Raw genomic sequence first — 21,447 nt, 5'->3', positions numbered from 1 at the left:
CACACACACACACACACACACACACACGGGACTGTCTCAGCTGTTATTTTCGTTAAGGAGTGTGCACGTACAGCATGCGCGCCTCATACACGAGCCTACGATTGAAGCTGCAGTTATGCTTTTGGCCTGAGGGGGCAATCGCGAGCATAAAAATTCAAAACTCCGTAAAGTCCCTTTAAGATTTCATAACAGGACTTATTTATTTCCAATCAGCCCACCTTTGGCTATTTAATGCCCAGGAAGCACTGGTACTGTTTCTACAACATTTTGGCATGTCTCAGCTTCATCACCACAACAAAGTAATAAAAATTTCACTTTTCCCCCTTCAAGATAGAAATGTGAGGTTTTCACCACACGGTTGAGACATTCAGCCTCTACGAAGCAGTGCACCTCCAGCCAATGATGAGTCAGTCTCCTGCTCAAGGGCATTTAAAAAAAGATGGCTATATTCTGTATCAAAAGCCTGAAATCCCAGTCAGGGAATTGTTCTGGAAAGCATTGAGAGAAACACACTTGCTGCTTGCAAGTGATTAATCAAAAATAAGTGTTACCCAACCATCTCCCTCAATAGGTGGGAACACGTTCCAATGAATTAGAAAAGTTTATATGTTTCCATAAATAAAATGAAATGGATTTGTCAAGTACCAGTATATATTTTCCTTTCTTCACAAGGAAACCAAACACATTCTGAATAGTAATAACTTTTGTGGCAAAGGGAGAATAAACGGTGCCAGTGCATCTGTGCATTAACACCTGCATATGAAATTAAGACGTAATCATTAATTATTTGTTTGCATGAATCACCAAGTTGATTAATTTATGTTCTGGAAAAAGAAGGACTGCTAATTTTGTTCACCATGTTGGCTCCAAAGTGCCTCACTGTGCTGAAACCAGAGCATAAATAAAATGGAGAATGGGCTCTGACAGATGGGCGTTTCCATTTAAAGGTCCTGGTGTCAACACAAGCACGTTTTTGTAAAATGGTTAACCTCTGACTTCACCACAAGCTATTGTTGTTTTTCAAGATGGCAATTTGAACCTCACTGAAACACATCAGGATTGGGGAACCTTCATGTTTCAGTTAGTGGACTAAAGTTCAAGCAGTTGATGAGATTTATGGGTCACTCGCTACATAGACTTCACTGATAGTTAGAAAGAAAAACAACAAACATGTTTTGGTTTAAATTTAAATGGCACAAACATGTCAGCAGTGACAAACTTATTTTCCCTTTAAACTATTCATTTAAAAACCAAGTTCACATGTTTTTTCTATACATTCCATACAGTTTTAATCAATGCCTTATTAGTTGATCACTGTTGAACAAAAGCTCTGGCGCCCCTGTTTTAGGAACTAGATAGAGGAGAGGTGAGCAGCAGATGGCAAGTTGTCGTATTTCCTGATATTAAGAAATCTCGTCTCTGATTGGCTAACAGCAACATGACTCAACCGCTTACTCTGTGTGCTTTTGCCTGAAGGACCTCTACCATGTTGTAAAGTTGCTAATGCTAACGATTAGCTTCTACTACCCAACATGTGCTCTGCAATGTTTCTGATGTTAAACCAACAACATTCTTCCCCATCATGATGGGTGAGTCCATAAATGCTAATTTGCAGTATGACATAGACCTGTGTGGTTTTCTCTGACCCAGGTATTTCCTTGTTTAATTTCTCTAAATGGATAAAGCAGGAAATAGGGGTAGAAGACCCGTTTTAAAATGCAGCCTTCGTGTTAAATTCAGAGTGACTGATTGTACATCAAAAGTAACTAAAAAAAAATGTTTCTCAGTGAACTTGGGTTCTAAGGGTTTTGGATGTGCTCTATCCCCCCAAAAAAGGTAATTTGTGAAGCAAATGTTAAACAACTTCAGTAAACTTGCCTGAGAGTGACTGCTTTCTGGTTTTGACTCCAGAGTGAAACCTAATCTTGACATCAGGCACTTTAAATCTAGTCTCTGTAGCAAGGCTTTGTCAACTTGTAATGGAATCAGCCTTCAATATCGTCTGGTTCCAAAAGCACTAAATGGAAAAATGTGTCTCTCAAATAACATATTTTGTTTGTTCATGAAAATTCTGCATTGAGTTTTTACCCGTCTTTGAACGAGATCAAATTTAAAATTCCGTTCTGAAATCTCTCTATCCTGATTCCAGGTTAATACGTGATTGATCTATCCATCAATGTTGTAGCCATCTCCTTGACCACCATTCCAATCCTGACAAAGGCTGTAAACCTTTCTAAGATGACTCAACCCTTAGGACAGTGGAGAAGGTGGTTCAGTCTTTCATAAATAAAAACCAGGAAGAGAGGCCTCCTCAAGGTCTGCATTTCAGTTCAATATACTATCATATGTGGAATTTCCTATGTGAGAAATTGGAACAGAATAGTTCAGGGAAGATAAACTGTAGGCAATAGTCAAGAAGCGCTAACAGAAAATTACTCTTTCCAGTCACTCAAGTAAAATCAGGTGGTGCAACATTTTGAACAGCATTTGTAAAGACTAAATCAGAAAGTTGATTATTTTACAAATAACATATTAACAAAGCAAAACCCCACACTGATGCAAAAAAATAAAAATAAAAAAATAAAAACAGAAATCGCTAGATTAAGTCAAAGGGTTTAGGCCTAGTTTACGGTAATTTGAGGTCTCGTTTGCCCGTTCAACATATCGAATGAAATAAAGATCTTAAGTCACCCCACTGTCTGGTGCTCTCTTACCTATGGTTTCTGCAATTTCGGGGTGATTAGTTTTAGGCATTGGACCAACTGCACCTTTGATTTTTGTCTTGCAGCAAAAAAGGATTTGGGTTTAGCCACCAGTTGGTGTCTTTCTGTGCTGTATATGCATGTTCTTGGTTTGTATGCACGGGTTTCCTCTGAAAACTCCAGTTTCTTCTCAAAACATGCAATTGGTTATTTGTGTCTATGTGGTAGTGTGATGGACCGATGTCCTGTCCAGGATGTTCCAACCTCTCTGTTATTGACCACTGGAGATTTGCCCTGAACAGGAGATGGCAGGGGTAGAAATACATGCTTGTGTAATGTGCTTTAATAGTTATTTAAACAGCATTTCTTGTGCACTGTAACTGTTCTTTACTGTATGTCAAAGGAGCTCTCGCTTCCTGGGAGTGACTGATGAAATTGACTGCAGACTGCTTTAATTTCTATTTAATGGTCTCTAATCAGACAAGGTGAGCTGCAACTTGATCATCCGCCAGTAAGAAGGAGTGTCTCACCTGTTGTGTTTCTCTCTCGTTTCTCATGCAAATGCCCATAATGATCACAAATGAACAGTGACACAATACCTCCAGGGTAATTGGCTACAGAAGAGGAAATGATTAGTCTTTTTTTTTGTTCAGCATCCTTTTTCTTTAGTGCCTCACGAGAAAAAGAAGAGTAGGTTTCGAATATATCCACAATTTCCAATAAGGACAGAAAGAGTGGTGGCTATGCTGTTGTTTGACACACTGTGATGCCAAAAGGGGTGTTATGAATGTTCTCACCCCTTGTTTTTCTTTGAAGTCAGGTCACAAGCCTTGATTGTTGCAGACCTGCATGGAACCCCATGAGGTCTTTTTAACATAATGCTAGAAAGGACAAAAGAATACCCGTGCTAAAACTGCTCTTGCTCAAACACCAACGTGAGACTGAGTTTAACCCCAATTACAGTTCTCCAAATTCATGATTGGCAGGTTGACAATTACAGCAATTTTCTTTTTAACTAAATGCAAACCATTTGACTCAACATTAAATGTTATGATTGGCTGCCTGAATGATGCTGGAAAGTAATACTAATTTTACTAATTCTTAAAGAAGAAAATGGTACTTGATATAAAAATCTGTAAACAAATTGTGTTAACAGCAGGTACTGTGGGATCCAGGTTTAGTAAAATATTATTCTGCATTATACTGAACAGCTTCCTAATGATTTTTAGTTAATAAAGGCTAATACCTTGAAGAGGAAACTCGCTAATCATGTGCAGTGTGATTTGTTCTATTTAATATTTCATTGCATAGTTTAATTTAGGAATTATAGGTACATTGTTGAATTTTTCAAATACAATGTTTTGTTTTCTACACAAAAAATAGACCCATCATTTAATCCGTCTTAAGAATGTATTGTCATTAAATTGAAATGGACGAGGTAATTTGAATTGTATAACTTTTACCTAATTATAATTTCACATAAGACCCCAAGTTTATGTAAATGTGACTGATAAAATAAGCGAAGGAGGAAAAATCAAAGGGATCTATCACTGACCCCAATTTTCCAGGGCTGCTTCATAATTCAGTTTGATCTGAATACATTTACTTGCCTTTCACAGCAAACCCCACTGATTTGCTACCAAATCATAGTGAGTACTAATGAGAAGTGGAAGACAGAAACTTTTCTACAGCTCATAATCAGAAGCATAAAGGGCTGCAGACTTATGATATATGTGTTTTTTATTACAGCAACAGCACATTAGATGAGATATTATTATCAGAAAAGATGGTCTTTTCAAGCATTTCAGGACCTTATTTATTTGCCACTCTGAGGGCAGTAACATGGGGTTGTGCGGTGCTTTCATAAGCTCCCAGTGAATGCATGGACTGGTTTACTTGGTTATTTATCGTATGAATAAACTCATGAATAATTGACAAAACATCTATGAAGGCACAAGACCCGTTTTATAAATAAGTAAACTCTCCATGATAAGCCTGCGGGTATGGTGATCTACTTGAGTCTGATTTTTATATGTGAGGTAGAGGGCATTGGTGATTTTTTTCTTCTTTCTGACTTATTTTTCTCTGTATCATAGAAAATGGTGGTGTATACCTCCTTCAATCACTGAGACAGACATGCAAATTGGTGCCGGCTGCACTGTCTTCTGCCTTCTCCTGTTTCTTTCCCTGGCTCACTCTTTTGCCAGAAGTAAGTTGGAAGCTAAAGGTGTGCAGAAATGATCATTACTATCCAGTGAATTCTGTCCACAATACCATGGCAACGGAAAGCAAATGTGTCCATGAGATGCGTTCCAGTCACTGGCAAACTAAAAAGCACCAGCCTTCAAGGACTTGGAGTAAACAGACACATTTGCCCAATGGAAGGGAGCTGATAGGTGCTCTGTGTTTAGGGTTCATAACTCATTTCAATGAGCTTTCACATTCCCCCCGATGATTTTGGCAACTTACTATAAATCTGAGTGTTACTCTGGATGACACACTACCTCAAGGTAAGCCAAACTACAACAGATTGAAAGTACTCTTTTTAAAGTATGTATGCATACATTTGACTACATCAAAGGCAAAAACTAGCAAATACATCCCATTAGGTCAGTGGTTCTCAGCTATTATGTGCCAACCTGCCCCCATACGCGAATGTCAAATCTGCAGCGGGAGTCAACCCCCCCCCCCCCCCCCCCCACACACACACACACACCTATCGATTGCCTCATGCTGCTCTCAGGAAAAGATACTCACAATGGGAAAGACTGTGGCCATATTAACAAACCCATGAGGACTTGGCATGCAAAACTGAACGCCCGCTAGCCACGGTTATTACGGTAAACGTGTTTGTTGTTTTCACCTTGAAAAGACCCATGTGCTTTGTCAACACATTGTAGCTTCAACAGTTCTGCTAGTAATCATTATTGCAGAATTGTGGTCATTTTGCAACAGTTTATGTGAATGCTTATGTTGGAATGAGAAGGGAAGGCTATTAGTACAGGTCAGTCATCATGGACTTTGGTGGCTGGTGTGACTATAATCACTTTTGCTTTAACACCAATAAGAGAAAGTAAATGGTGATTGACTTTCAGAGAAACACTCCTCCTCACTCACTAGTACAACCAGAGAACAGCCATTGAGGTGTTGGATACCCTTACTTACCTGGGTGTTCACCTCAACAATAAACTGAATTGGTTCCACATCCCAGATGCTCTGTATAAGATGGTCCAAAGCCATCTCCACCTCCTGAGGAGGCTGAGGTCCTTCCCATCTGCTAGAATTTATCAGTATTGTTGGCTCTGTTAGGGCTGCACAGTGGTGCAGGGGTAGAGCTGTTGCCTTGCAGCAAGAAGGTCCTGGGTTCGCTTCCCAGCCTGGGATCTTTCTGCATGGAGTTTGCATGTTCTCCCTGTGCATGTGTGGGTTCTCTCGGGGTACTCCGGCTTTCTCCCACAGTCCAAAAACAGGACTGTTAGGTTAACTGGTCTGTCTCAATTGTCCTTAGGTGTGATTGTTTGTCCTGTGTTGTCCTGTAATGGACTGGCTCTCTCTACAGGGTGTACCCCGTCTGATTGCCCATTGACCACTGGAGATAGGCACCAGGCCCCCAACCCCACGTGGACAAAGTGGGTTCAGCCAGTGGATGGAAAGGTAAAAGGGGATGCCCTCTGGGATGCCCACTAGATTCTGTTGAGAAGATGTGTGAAAGGAGGATGATGGTGAAGATGACCTCCACCTTGGAAAACATCTTTCACACAGCAATCCACTTTTGAGGCCATGGACAGCTCTATCAGTGGAGGATTGGAACATCCAAGATGTAAAACAAAGCGCTACCATAGGTAATTTTTCCCTCTGCAGTAGGAGTGTATAACTCCTCATTTTAACTGGTACTGGCATTATCCTAGTACACAACAATGTTAATGCAATGTTCAGTACATGTTCAATACTTGTGCAAATCGGATTTTCATAATATGTCTATTACCGGGAATGGGCCCAACTTACCGCCGACAATGCGGACTAAGCTCTATTCTATTCTATTAGCACTTTAGCTCCACCAGGCATTTTCTTCACCAGCTGCTATTGGGTTTTTTCCTCATTTACAACCACATTCAAAATAAATTGAGGGCTATATGGGCTTTATGGTATTTTCTCATCTTTTCTGATGACTTTCATCACTTGCTCCATCGTATCCTCCATCAGCTCGGTGCTCTGGTCTGTTTAAAGTCTGCTTTTTCTTCTGGGGTAAACAGGCAGCCTGTTGAATCATCTGAGCATTGCTGCCACCTAGTGACTGGAGGCTGGTTTAGCATTCATGCAAGAGAAAAGAATCTCCTGCCTCTCACTGTCCCCTGAGACCCCCTCCTCCCACCCAAGAGGGTGTGCTCCATTAATTGAGGATGAGAAGCACTCAATAAGGTGATTAACAGAGGTAATAAAAAAAACATGTGCAGTGTTGTACTAGTAGTAAGTAGCTGGTACCTCATCAAAACAAACCAAATACATGGTGCTCAGTACAAGACTAGTGTTAAATGGATCATAATTGGAAATTCTTCACACAAGGATTGACTATAACCTGCTTTTGAGTACTGCTGATCTACACCCAAGGAGACTTGTATGTTCGGTTCTAGATTAGACACGGGACACTGACACACTGAAAAGGCTGTTTAGATGGAAATAAATGGGCCTTATTTCAATTCTTTATCAATATATTAAAATGCTATGTCATTTGCTTTACTAAATTACAAAAATTCTTGAACTCATTAGAAGTTAGTGTGTTTTTTTAAGCAGACAATTTGCCATCCATCACATTTTAATGGGAATTTGCCAAAACCCATTTTTTGCATGAACTGAGATGAGTTGTTCTGACAAGTACTATTATACTGCAAAATACAGATGTCAAGGCAGAAATATAATTCAAAATATAAGTGTTAAGGAACTGTGATTGGTGTTTTATGCAACAATCAAAGAAATAAGTTGGTACATAAATCAAAAATAACCACCAGAGTTGTTTGCATCAGGTTTAACACATACTGAAAGTGATAGTCTGGTCTGTCTACAGAATGACCTCAGGAAAGCATTATGCACTTTAATAAATTTGACACTGAAATATCATTTATATCTTTGAGTTAATATCTCAAAATTTGATTAATTCCAGTTGATGACTTCTCAAATAGGTGAAACTAACTTGGATGTCCTCCCACTGGTTGCAGGTCTCCACTGACTATTGCTTTCAAAATCATATTTGTGGAAGGGCAGAAAGGTTAAGTAGGTTCAACAGAGCAAATAAATAATGAATTCAATAAGGGTAATTAGGAAAGCACATCAGTAGAGCAGTGGACGACCCTGGCCCCTCACAAGGTCTCATATACTTCCAACTCCTATGCACATTACTCTTCCATCACTCTCATGAGATTTACTTCATTTACAAAAAAATGTACTATCTCTATTAATCTTTTCTTTTATTATTATGAAATGTAGCATTTTGGTTTTTTTATGGGATCGTTATCACTACATTTCCATAACAATTTGTTTGTCACTTTTGTACAATTATGTAAAGCTTACCAACAATCCCAAGACTCTTTGTATTGTGACTGACTTGGTTAAACAAAATCTAAGCATACATATCAAACATAGCTCATTATGATAAATGATGAATGTCCGGCACTTGTATAATAATAATAATGACAATAATCATCAAACTTATATAGCACTTGTTTAGGACACTCAAAGACGCTTGCATGCACTTTCACATTCACACACTGCTAGTGATAGTAAACTACTTTGTCGCCACAGCCACCCTGGGGCAGTCTGACAGAGGTGAGGCTGCCATTTGGCGCCGTTGGCACCTCTGACTGCCACCAACACATGCAAGTTGCCGCCCCTCAACCAATTATATAGCGCCTTTCATAGTCAGAAGACTCCAAAGTGCCTTACACTAAAGCACATCATTCATCCAGTCACACACACACTCACACGCTGATGGTGATGAGCAACGATGTAGCCACAGCTGATTTGGGGCACACTGGCTAGGCTTCCAAGCAGGCATCACCAGTCCCTCCTTTTTCATTTCAACATTTGAAAAATTTGTATACATATACAAAAGACCCACTATAAAATATTGCTCTGAAATCTGACTACATGTGTTAGTGAGCAATTCTCCTTTACCAAGGAAATCCATACCACACCAGATACTGACTGGTTTTCTGCTCCACCACCCCTCATAAAGCAAAACTGTGCACATGTCAGGGTGGCCTTTTATTGTGGGCAGTCTAAGGCACACCTGCACATTATGCATGCTGTCTAATCAGTCCCTTGATATGCCACACCTGTGAGGTGGGATTGATTATCTTGGTAAAGGAAAAGTGCTCACTAACACACATGTAGACAGATTTCAGAACAATAATTGAGAGATGTTAGAGGTTAGCTCATGAAAATGGGAGCAAAAACAAGTGTTGCATTTATATTTTTGTTCAGTGTATATATTAGGGATGCACAATATATTGGTATCAATATCTGAATCAGCCAATGTTAGTCATTTTTTTAACATATCAGTATTGGTCTAGTAAGTAAAACTGGGATGATATGAACAACCAATTATTATTATTATGTTTGTGTATCAGATTTAGAAGGTGACGGGGTGGTGATGTGAAATTATTTAGTCATATGACAGTGATTGTAATTAACTCAGAAGCGTATATGTGTGTAGTGTATGTATATTATAATGTAAAAATATATATACACAAAAAAAGATGTGTTGGTAAGATGATTTCCAACATAGACTAAACAATCGCATACATTTTCATTGGATTGTTTAACAGTGAAATTAAATCAACGTTTTTATAATACATTTGTTTAAGGTGTTAGGCATTTAGAATTATGACGAAAAAAAATCTGTGCCTATTGGAAATCAAACAGGGATTCAGTCTCTTCACCAAGAAAAAATATACTTTTTATTTGGTAGGCAGATAGTAGCACCATGGCCAACATGACACAGGTCTCCATTCCATTATGCTTCACTGCTTAAAGTCACGCTCTAGGGTGGCTGCACTTGAATCTTGCTGTGATTTTGCTGACAGTTCACAGAGAGTCATTCTGGCAGTTTGAAGGCTCTTTCTTACTGATTCCAACAGTAAATCTCTGAATGACACTTCGATATGGTTAAAGGACCTGTTTGCCAATGGTTTCCAATGGAGACCAGCCAGGGTATATCAGTTTAATCTACAACTACTAGTTACATGCTGCTCCAGATGTTGTTGAGAGCTACAGCTGATTATATGATTACACTTCACATTTTATGCTGCAAACATGGACAGATTAGTAGTAACAAGGATGAGAGGAGAGGAAAAGGTCCATAAAACATATTCAATAGGTGGTCCTTCGTAATAGACATACTGCATTAAAAGGGAAGCAGCTTGAAGCTCCTTTACAATTAAAATACACATTGTATTTCTAAATTGGAACATATGGAGAAATGTAATCAGAAATTTTAAATTTCCATTACTAACAGCGTTTATCCAAGAATGAGGATTTTGATGGATTTGTGTGTTCAAAGCCCCTTCACTAAGAAGCAATGCACAAAATGTAACGTTGTGGACAAAGAGCCCTAAAAAATAGAACAAGACAGAAAATGTGATTGTTGGATTTGCCTTTGCTGCAGATTGTAATCCTTCTGCTGCCTACTTCCAGCCACATAATTTTATGCAGCAGTCCTACTTAACAGAACTGGAGGGTTCTTTCAACTCCCCACCCCCCAAAAGACCAAGCTCAACAGCCAATACTGACTTCATACATTTTAAAACCTTAACCTTATCAGCTGTAATTAATTCTTAATGAAACTGAAATGTGGCATAACCAAAGTGAGAGTGCTGGTCTGTTGATCTGTTTGCATAACAATACAAAATGAAGACAGAACAAACAAAAAAGAAAGACAGCAAAAGAAAACAGTTCCTCCTGACTATGTAAAAAGGAGAGTGGGAGTTGTGTGAAAAGCCACAGAGAAGGTGTAAAGACCTCGTCAAATTTTCACACGGATAAAATTTTGATGTATTAAATTATTGAAATATGCCATAAAATACTAGGTTTTGTGTGAAAAAAGCACAACTTTGATCCTGTTTGAGCTCCTAAAATATCAATAAATTAATAAATAAGACAGGAGCCACTGGAAAGAAACAAACAGCCTTAGGAAAGAGGAGAGAAGAGAAAGAATAAAGCCACTTTGATATTGTTGACCTAAAGTTGACTCTGGGTAGAGACTGAACTAAAGCTATTTTTCTTTCTCTCCTTACCATTCAAACACATGCATAGCATATATAGTTGAAATTTCAACTCTAAATAATTGAGTGTTGACCCCAAAAAAGAAAAATTAATTAATTAAACACACACACACACAAACATACATACATACATACATACATGCATACATACATACATACATACATATATATATATATATATATATATATATATATATATATATATATATATATATATATATATACATATACATATATATATATATATATATATATATATATATACATATACATATATATATATATACATATACATATATATATATATATATATACATATATATATATATATATATACATATACATATATATATACATATACATATACATATATATATATATACATATACATATATATATATATACATATACATATACATATATATATATATACATATACATATATATATATATATACATATACATATATATATATATATACATATACATATATATATATATATATATATATATATATGTGAAGTGCTTTTATGTTTTTGGTCCATTGAGTTGCATCATAATCCTGCGTCAACATGAACCACTCTGTTGAAAATTCTTGGTGTCGTTATTTGCATAAGCCTGATAAAGACATCATGAGCAGACCCAAGCTGCTCATAGATCTCTCTCACTTCTTCAATACATTTACAAACTCGTGTGTTGACTCCGCTTGGCAGCAGTGATCAAATAATTTTCAGTAGAGAGGGGAATGTGTGGGCGATCCCACTTTAGCAAGAGATGGCCAGATGAAAGCGTGCAAACATGCTTTTGTTGCTGGGAGCAAGTCCCTTTGCAAGAAGAAAAACGTTACTAAATTTGAGGTTGAGTCATTGCAATTAGAATTTATTGTGGTCATGGTCTTCATGTAAAAACAGATCGTAGCCCTAGTAGTTGTGTAACCTGAAAACAATAAGCTTACTTGAAAAAGGAAATTACAAATGACAACATTTTGCACTGTTTGGTACCTAAAACTTATATCATTTTAAATGTTCCCACAAAATATCTATTCATAACTGAACATCAGTGTATTAACAATCCCTTCTCTTCCAAAGCTGGAAGACTTCACTGCAACCCCACACTCAATGATGGTTAACAGTTGTTACATCCCTCCTTCCTTTTTATTTTGAAGGAGAAAAACTGTTAATCCCCACAGCCAGCTGGATATGAAATATGTTTCAGTATAACCTACCTTCCAAAATGACTGAAATATTAAGACTCTTTAGGGATTTTCTCACTGTATTCTTACATTCAAAAGTAGCATACAGACGAGTACTATAATACAGAAAAAGCCCATTAGAATAATAAATATTGTGGGGTACAGGGACCATACAAATGCACTCTTTGACAAAATGCAAGCCATTAAAATCCAAGACTTGGTGAAGCTCAAAACAGCGCAAATAATGTATAAAGTAAGAAATAAATTGCTTCCAAAATAAATCTCTTTATTGTTCAAAGAAAGAGAAGGAGGGTATAACTTAAGAGGGAAATGGAATTTAAAAATACAAAGTCCTAGAACAACTTTAAAAACTATGTCAATCACAATTGCAGGAGTTAAATTATGGAACAGTCTAACAGAAGAGATAAAAGAAAGTAAAAACATGAACCAGTTTAAAGTAAAATATAAAAACCTAATTTTAAGTAAGTATAAGAATGAAGAAAACAGGGTTAACCCAGAACGGTAAATGTGGCTGGTTATGCTGTTGTGCTTCTTTTTCTGTGTTTTTTGGCAGGTGCATTGCAAGCTTTTCAAAAGTGTGGGGGATGTTGTCTGTGCCTAAAATAATTTTATGTTATTCATCTTCTTAGTTTAATTTCCATAATAGCGGAGCAGGTGTGAATTTTAGACGTGTCACGCCTGTCTCTGTCTTAAACATGTTTAAACTGTTCAGAATACAAATCCAGGATCTGTCTCGTTAGATTGGTGTAACTAAAGTTTGTACTGAATGAAACTTTACATTAAACCAAGTTGAAAAGAAAAGGATCCGATTAAATCGTTTCCCCTCATTTTACAGTCAGTACAGCACAGTGCGCATGGCTCTGGGGTTAATCAAGTTTAATTGTTTCTCTTTGCAACAATCTTCACAAGAAGGCAAAACAGTTAAATGGCAGGTTACAGATATTTCCATTTGACTATATTGACGGATAAACTCAAGGATGTTGGTTGTGTTGAAAGAAGTACCCCGACGCACACTGATGCGCACACAGATGAGCTGACATTTTAATCGTTAAGCACATCGCGGAGGTAACTAAATAAATCAAGAAATGATTCCCATCAGAACATCAGAGCTTTATGGACACTGCTCAGCGCGGACCGGAGCGAACACGGTGGACAGTGGGCTGAAGAGGGGTTCGCAGCGCAGAGCAGAACCACAACGCATGCGATAAGATTTCCTCCCACTGAAGCGGTCTGGAAAGCCGGTCTCTCTGAGGGATGTGTCACTTGGAAAAATGTTCGCTGATTATGAAACTTTGGCTGAATAGCGCTTGTTCCCGTCTCTAATATGGAGAGGCATGACGCATCCAGTCTGTCTGAGGCAGAATAGCCTCTTCAGCTCAGAAAGCACCTGTAGAGACATTAGATCACGCACAAAGTTTATGTGGAGCAGAAGCGGTCGGGCCACGGCAGGTGAAATGTTCCTTTAGCCTACATTAAGTGAAACTGTTTAATAGTAACATTAGCATGGGCGTTGCACCCGTGGGGGATGTGGGGGATGCAACACCCACACTTTTTTTATTGAGATTGTTCAACTGACACCCTCACTTTTCCAGCTGTTTTGTTCACCTCCACACCAGTCTGGCTTCTTTACGTCGCACTCACTCTGTTTGCCTCATCTCCTTCTTCACCTCCCGCTTCTGACAGCCGATGTCGGGTTTCAAGGAAAGCAGGAGAGGGAGGGACGGAAGAGCTCGACTGAATTCATAATTTTACATCTTGACATTAGCTGTACAAAGTCTGAGTTTGATAAAGTGAAGAACAACAATTTGCAGAGGTTTTTGGTTTGTTTGTTTTTTCTTTTTTTCTCCATAACTGGTGAATCTGCAAATTTACACATTCTCTGTTTTCCATATGTTGTTTTGTTTATTTATATATATTTTTTTTTCATATGTTTGTTTAATTTAAGATTGAAAGAAAATTTAATGAATAAGAGGTAAAACTTGGGGGTAGGGACAAATAAGTAAATACTTCTGCCAACTCCTTTTCAAACAAATAATGGAATTATATTTTTTAATGATACATGTGTGAAATGTTTGAAATAAAAATGAACTGAACTGAAATGAATATACTGCACCTTTCAATTGAATTTTTATTTTATTATCTTATAAGCTGACCAATATTTTGCAAAGATGCAGAAAGGACTATTATAATAAAACATTGATCAACAATAAACATAATATGAAGGGAACATGGGAGGATATAAATAGTATCATTAAAAATAATTCTGGAAAACAAACTAATCCGCAATATTTTATGGACAATGGTAATATTATGGAAAACAGTAAAGAGGTGGTCAACAGTTTTAATCATTATTTTGTAAATATTGGACCAAATCTAGCTTAACAAATTCCTGAGCCAACAGTAGACTGTAGTGAGTGCCTAATTGATAGGAACCCCAATGCTATGTTCCTCACAGCAGTAGAAGAAAATGACATAATGGATATTGTACAAATGTGGAAATCCAAAACATCTTCGGATTGTAATGATATTGACATGAAAACAGTAAAGAAGGTAATAGAAGGAATTGTAAGACCTTTAACACACATTTGCAACTTATCATTTCAGACTGGAAAAGTTCCAAACAAAGTGAAAATAGCTAAAGTAGTGCCAATGTATAAAACTGGGGATAGACACCAATTCGCAAATTACAGGCCTGTTTCATTTCTACCACAATTCTCCAAAATCCTAGAAAATTTGTCTAACAAACGATTAGACAAATTCTTAGATAAATATAAACTAATATCTGACAGCTAATATGGATTCAGATCAAAAAGATCAACATCACTGGCATTAATTGAATCAATTGAGGAGATCACAAATGCTATAGAACAGAAACAATATGCAGCCAGATCATTTCTGGATCTCAAAAAGGCATTTGACACAATTAATCATGACATATTAATTAATAAACTGGAACGGTATGGGATAAGGGGGGCTGTACTGCAATGGGTGAAAAGCTATTTAAGCGACAGGAAACAATTTGTAAAGATGGGCAACTATACTTCATCATGCATGGACATTGCTTGTGGTGTTCCACAAGGCTTTGTGTTGGGTCCAAAATTATTTATTCTTTATATAAATGACATTTACAAGGCTTCTGATATATTGAAATTGGTATTATTTGCTGATGATGCAAATATTTTTTTGTTCTAAGGGAAATCTGGGGGAGCTGCTGGATACGATTACTTAAGAAATGGACAAAATCAAAAAATAGTCTGACAGTAATAAACTGTCATTAAATTTAAGTAAAACAAAAATAATTTTATTTGGAAATTCCCTTAGAAATGAACAAGTGCAGATCAATATAGACAATGTGGAAATTGAAAGAGTATTTGAACATAAGTTCCTAGGTGTAATTATAGACGATAAATTAAATTGGAAGTCACATATAAATCATATCCATAATAAAATTTCAAGAAGTATATCAATATTGAGTAAAGTAAAACACATTCTGGACCACAAATCACTCCACATTCTATATTGCTCCATGACTGCAATACTTACAAATGTTCATTATCATCAATCTCTATTTTACAAAAAAGGGGCCATTAGAATAATTCATAAAACTGGCTACAAAGATCATACCAATCCACTGTTCTTAAAATCTAAAATTTCCAGATCTGGTGCATTTTCTCACGGCACAGATTATGTATAAAGCAATAAATAAACTGCTTCCTGACAACATTCTAAAATTATTTTCTAAAAGGCAAGGGGGATACAATTTGAGGGGTGAATTTAACTTAAAATATCCTTGTATTCGTACAACATTAAAACATTTTTTGCATTTCTGTGTGTGGAGTGAAGCTGTGGAACAGTGTTAGTGCAGATATGAAGCAATGTCCAAGCATGAGGCAATTTAAAAAGCAGTTTAAGGATTTGGTTTTTGCAGAGTACAAGGAGGCTGAGAATTGATGATCTTGTACAATATTTCCATTGACATAATTGTGCATGGGTATGTTGCGGTGGGTATCTCTATGTTCTTAAAAATATACATGTCATATATACTGAAACTATAAGGAGGGAAGTCTGTAGGCTATTGATTGTTAGAGTGGAAAGGGGGTGGGATTAAATGAGCTTAAGCTTCTTCCTGCTCCTTTTTGAACATTACTTGTAGTGTGTTACTTCTTCTTTTTTATCCGTCTATTTTCTTCCTTTATTTTTATGTAGTTTTTTTGTCTTTTTTTAATATGTTCAAAATAAAGATTCAATCAATCAATCAATAATTGTTGTTGTTGCTGGGACTACCATTTCTCTTTATAGTAGTTGTCAGTCTCTTATTTGAATCTTTTTTTTTTTTTGAAGAGTGGATCATAACATATTTGGGGGCTTGTCTGGGATCTAAAACTAGGTCTTGTCACATCTAACCAAAAATAATAGATGCCAGGGTTAGAAACACCAGCTTTGCTTTAGTTAAAGAAAGGAGTGTCAGATGACTCCCTCTGGTCTTTGAAAGTCTAATGGTTTTTAAATATTACCTATTTGAAGCTCCAGCAGTACTCCTGAATGGTAACCCAGACCTTTTCCCTGGAAATACTTTACATTGCATGAGGGAGTCCCATATCTGACTATAGTTCATGGTAGTTTTTTTTTCTAGGAAGAATCACAAAAACTTAAAAAGTGGCCAGCAGGAATTCAGAAAAGATGCCAAAAGCACCTTAGCTGACACCCTTAGATGAGGAGGAACAAGTTTGAGTTGGGTCACCAAGCTACTCAATCACTCAGACACCTTCCCACACAGATTGTATTTTTAGTTATTTTGAATCAGGGTCTTAGTCATGGCCTAAACCTAGTAACCATGTCAGTAAGTGTTGGAGCATAGAGGGGCCGAGAAGGCTTGAACCATGCCATTTGTGCCAATATTTAAGAATTATGCTTTTGGGAAAAAATAAATAAATAAATAAATAAAAAATACAAGGACAGAGGATGCTCGAAAATGGTCACTTCATCCAGAAACATAAACAAATGTATTTAAAACAAACCAATCAACACTTTATCTTTTTATTTATTCTTGTCATTTGAATGAATTTGAACTTAACATAGCACCAATGCACTCACTTAACAATCCACTTCTGAAGTAATTAACAGATGGAAGAGCAGCCTGTGGTGTATTTTCTACAAGAAGTTCTGATGTAAATTTTAATTACTGACAATATCCCTTTCATTAGTTGTGTTGTCAGTTTGAGGATATTTTGATTGGAGTATGTAGGTCTCTGGTGTCCTCCAGAGGAGACTAAAATGCTGGATGAATTCACAAAGACTTGCTTTCCGTACTGAACTAACTTAGATCTCTGTAGCTTGAATGATTTCCAGAGCTTATTTCTATGCAATCAACGTAGTGTTTCTGAAATGAAGAAATGTCATTTCTGTGGGACATAATTTGTTAGAAAAAAAATGCAAAAGAAAAACATTAATTAAAAAACGAAAAAAAAAAGAAGAGAACATTTTCTAAGAAAAAGTCTTCAATTTCTCCAGCTGACTGGTTTTTCTTTTGAAAACCAAGTAAAGGTTGTTTGTGTATCATAAAAAGTCATTGACTAGATGAGCAGACATGCCATAGCTGCTACATTTTTTCCAAAGCTTCTCTGCAGTTTTGGAGGAATTTCATACACAGTTCATGTTGACAGTTGCTTTAGACCCCTGGCTGTGCTGGGAAAAAAGTCAGTCAGAAAAACAGATTGTATATAAACTATACAATCTGAAACCACAGTTGTGTGTGAAGCTTATGGTAGCAAATGTTAAATAGAAGACACAACACCAAATACATCTTGAATCGTTGAAAGCCATAGCCAGATGGATCTTGAGATGCAACAAAATATCTAACATGAAACAGTTCAGCAGCTAATTGTTGGACAATATACAGTACAGGTGCTGGCCAGTAAATTAGAATATCATCAAAAGGTTGAAAATATTTCAGTAATTCCATTCAAAACGTGAAACTTGTACATTATATTCATGCAATGCACACAGACCAATGTATTTCCGGTGTTTATTACGTTTAATTTTGATATTTATAGGTGACAACCAATGAAAACATCAAATCTGGTATCTCAGAAAATTAGAATATTCTAAAGGCCAATGAAAAAATGTTTGTTTCTCTAATGTTGGCCAACTGAAAAGAATGAACATGAAAAGAATGTGCATGTATAGCACTCAATACTTAGTCGGGGCTCCTTTTGCCTCAATAACTGCAGTAATGCGGCGTGGCATGGACTCGATCAGTCTGTGGCACTGCTCAGGTGTTATGAGAGCCCAGGTTGCTCTGATAGTCGTCTTCAGCTCCTCTGCATTGTTGGGTCTAGCGTATTGCATCCTCCGCTTCACAATACCCCATAGATTTTCTATGGGGTTAAGGTCAGGCGAGTTTGCTGGCCAATCAAGGACAGGGATACCATGGTGCTTGAACCAGGTGCTGGTGGTTTTGGCACTGTGTGCAGGTGCCAAGTCGTGTTGAAAGGTGAAGTCTGCATCCCCATAAAGTTGGTCAGCAGCAGGAAGCATGAAGTGCTCTAAAACTTCCTGGTAGACGGCTGCATTGACCCTGGACCTCAGGAAACAGAGTGGGCCAACACCGGCAGATGACATGGCACCCCACACCATCACTGACGGTGGAAACTTTACACTGGACCTCATGCAACGTGGATTCTGTGCTTCTCCGCTCTTCCTCCAGACTCTGGGTCCTTGATTTCCAAAGGAAATGCAGAACTTGCTTTCATCAGAAAACATAACTTTGGACCACTCAGCATCAGTCCAGTCCTTTTTGTCCTTGGCCCAGGCGAGACGCTTCTTGCGCTGTTTCATGTTCAAGAGTGGCTTGACACACGGAATGCGACACCTGAATCCCATGTCTTTCATGAGTCTCCTCGTGGTGGTTCTTGAAGCGCTGACTCCAGCTGCAGTCCACTCTTTGTGGATCTCCCCCACATTTTTGAATGGGTTTGTCGTCACAATTCTCTGCAGGGTGCGGTTATCCCTAGAGCTTGTACACTTTTTTCTACCACATTTTTTCCGTCCCTTCGCCTGTCTGTTAATGTGCTTGGACACAGAGCTCTGCGAACAGCCAGCTTCTTTAGCAATCACCTTTTGTGTCTTGCCCTCCTTGTGCAAGGTGTCAATGATTGTCTTTTGGACAGCTGTTAAGTCAGAAGTCTTCCCCATGATTGTGGTGCCTTCAAAACAAGACTGAGGGACCTTTTAAAGGCCTTTGCAGGTGTTTTGAGTAAATCAGCTGATTAGAGTGGCAGCAGGTGTCTTCTATATTCAGCCTTTTCAGAATATTCTAATTTTTTGAGATACCAAATTTGGAGTTTTCATTAGTTGTCACTTATGAATATCAAATTTAAATGTAATGAACATTGGAAATACATTGGTCTGTGTGCATTGCATGAATATAATGTACAAGTTTCACGTTTTGAATGGAATTACTGAAATATTTTCAACCTTTTGAAGATATTCTAATTTACTGGCCAGCACCTGTATGTACATTTCAGGGTAGTTTTACACCATATGACTGTCGCTAGTTTAAAAAACCTTACAGTAAATGTTGTTACCTGTGGAGAAGAAAGCGACCTCGGCGTGACTCCTCAGACTTTGATGGTCCTTCAGTTAAATCCATTGCGAAAATGCAATGCTGATGTTAGTTTTGTGGCGCTGTCATTTCCGTATCTGCTCGGGGTCCTGCATCTGCTAATTACGTCAAACTACGGAAATACCGCTTGGCCAAATTATATTGCATCTCTTTTTTATTCTGTTCTTTCACATATGTTTTGGAAATAGTTTAGAAGTTTTGTTACTAAATTCATGTTTCTTACCACCTAAATGTTTTATTTATTACTGTATTTTGTTAATAAAACACCATAATTTCTTCATTTGTTAAATTCTTGTGAAACTACATAAAACCAACATCTGACTGTGCAAAAAAACACAACAGGTGAGAACTTTTTAAAAGTGTATTTACATAATTAGCAGCCCTTTCTGTTTGTATGTGGGGTTCTTATGGATATGTTGTTAGTTCTTATGTAAATAAATTTATTAATCCAATGAAAATGTTGTATATTTGCTATTTGATCAGTAAAGTTCTTTTAAATTCTGCCCCATTTCATCAAAATTAGAGCTGCTCAGGGTCTCCGTTTATCAATTGATATTTTTGCTTTTATTTTACATTTCCTTTGGCAATTTAAACATATTTTCCCCCAAAAGTGTTTTTTGTGACTCCAGGACTACAATTGCAAATTGTAAAATCTTCTGTGTCAGCGTGATAATGTAACCTTTATGAACGTGGTAACATAACTTACGTAAGTCATATGTCCAGCCAATCATTCTAGTGTGATGTCATCAGCAGGCGCAGTACCCAGAGCTGACTCATGCGAAACATGACGTTCTCCAGACACCTACGCCGTATTTTAGACCTGATTTTTATGGTTATATGTTCTGACGTTGCCAACATTTTTCAACAACTGGACATCATTTTATTAATTTTCTACAACATTTTAATGGATATTTTCAGAAATCAAAGGTAAAATCTAAACATTGTCACTTTAAGAATCACAGTGAAAAAAAGACTAAAAGAAAATAGAAGGAAATACAAACCAACATAAAAATCACCAACAGTGCTAAAAAACTAGGTAATAAATCATTTTCCTCAATTTAACTTTTTTTTCTTCAAATTTTCTATAGTGACTGCACAAAAACAAGACATGTTTTCCTAAACTGAGAATAGACCACATCTCTATGTTCTAAAATTTTCATTTAACTGAAGGCCCAGAAGATGTTTGAACTAAACTGCCAAATCACAGCTGAATTCAACACCAATAACCAAGAAACAAAATTATCAGCTCTACTGACTCTTGAAAACAATTTTCGAAATTCAAAACTCTGCTCAACCCTCCGTCTCCACCTCCAACCAACAATCTATCAGCTGTGACACCTTTGCCTCATTCTTCACTGACAAAGTGGCAGCTATAAGCAAACAGTTTACTCAACTGGCCACTCCTGAACATTTGCTACCACAACCATCTCAAGCCCTACTGCTTCATTTTCCTCTTTTTCCCCTCACTGAGAACTGTGTCCAAGCTTCTCACATGCAGCCGCCCTACTACATGCCCACTGGACCCTATTCTGACTAAGCTGCTCCAAGCTATTGCTCCTACAGTAGCCGCAGCAGTCACATGTGATCAACGCTTCACTGACATCCAGTACATTTCCCACCTCTCTCAAGCAT

At 37.4% G+C, this 21,447-nt stretch overlaps 2 protein-coding genes across 6 annotated transcripts in view; both read right to left on the bottom strand.

Annotated features, from left to right (window-relative positions):
* Nucleotides 1–21,447, bottom strand: part of LOC139069653 (uncharacterized) — an 816,187-nt gene that overhangs the window by 259,394 nt on the left and 535,346 nt on the right. The window lies entirely within an intron of this gene.
* Nucleotides 1–21,447, bottom strand: part of lingo2 (leucine rich repeat and Ig domain containing 2) — a 327,190-nt gene that overhangs the window by 181,729 nt on the left and 124,014 nt on the right. The window lies entirely within an intron of this gene.

This window comes from Nothobranchius furzeri, chromosome 1 (assembly GCF_043380555.1).
Source record: "Nothobranchius furzeri strain GRZ-AD chromosome 1, NfurGRZ-RIMD1, whole genome shotgun sequence".
Classification (NCBI taxonomy): Eukaryota; Metazoa; Chordata; class Actinopteri; order Cyprinodontiformes; family Nothobranchiidae; genus Nothobranchius; species Nothobranchius furzeri.
The sequence above is the reverse complement of the archived record's forward strand: the minus strand, read 5'-3'. Positions and strand labels throughout refer to the sequence as shown.